The sequence below is a fragment of the Morone saxatilis genome, unplaced genomic scaffold (assembly GCF_004916995.1).
Source record: "Morone saxatilis isolate NCDOM2014 unplaced genomic scaffold, NCSU_SB_2.0 Contig12, whole genome shotgun sequence".
Taxonomy (NCBI): Eukaryota; Metazoa; Chordata; class Actinopteri; family Moronidae; genus Morone; species Morone saxatilis.
The window spans coordinates 161225-162145 of NW_023339674.1; positions in this window are offsets into that span (position 1 = coordinate 161225).

A 921-nucleotide genomic window follows, 5' to 3' on the forward strand; every position below is an offset into this window, starting at 1 on the left:
TCTGCACAGTTTTCTTATCTTTCTCATCTTTATTTATTTATAATTTGAAAATACTTTATTTTTCTGTGTGATTTTTGTGTGATTGTATATTTGATGCACCAGGTCATATTCCTCGTAGGTGTAAAAACCTACTTGGCAATAAACATAATTCTGATTCTGATTGTTGGAGAGCACTCACGATGACGTCACCAGCGCGTCCACATACTTATGGCCGTTGGATGTTGGCTGTTGTTGTGAAGCTGAAACGCTCTGTTGGAGAACAGAACAACAGTCAGTCAGTCAACAGTCAGTGGATGATGGCGTCTGTGGTGCTCTGTGTGATCCTGCTGTCTGCTGCCGGTGAGTCTGTTCTCTCTCCTTCATTCATTCTTTTAAACAAGCAGCTCATTTTATTCTGAAAAGCCTTCAAAGTAAAGCTTTTATATGAAACAACGAGACAGAAAATATAAAGATAATGTCTGATAGGAACTGTAATATGATTATATTGATTCATTCATAAAGTCAATACAACAGATTGATCAACCGTTCAGTCAGCTTTCTATCTCAGTAAATCTCAACTGGAGACGTCAACACAGATTTTATAGATTAAGCAATGAATCAATTATTAATCAATTGATTGAAAAAACCATCAGCAGATGAACATACAATGATTCTGTTCAGCCTCAATAGAAAGATGATAAAATGTCTGATCATTTTCACTTTACACTAATATTTCTGATAATAATCTCATTTATAACTATTATTTTTATCATCTCTCTTTGTTTTTCTTTGTGTAAAAACCGATCTGTATCACCGTATAACGAGGAAACTTATTATAAAGTTATAAGTTTGTTGTTATAAGATCACAGAACTATATATCTATCTATATATCTATATATATATATATAGATACATACACATATATGTATCTATATATATATA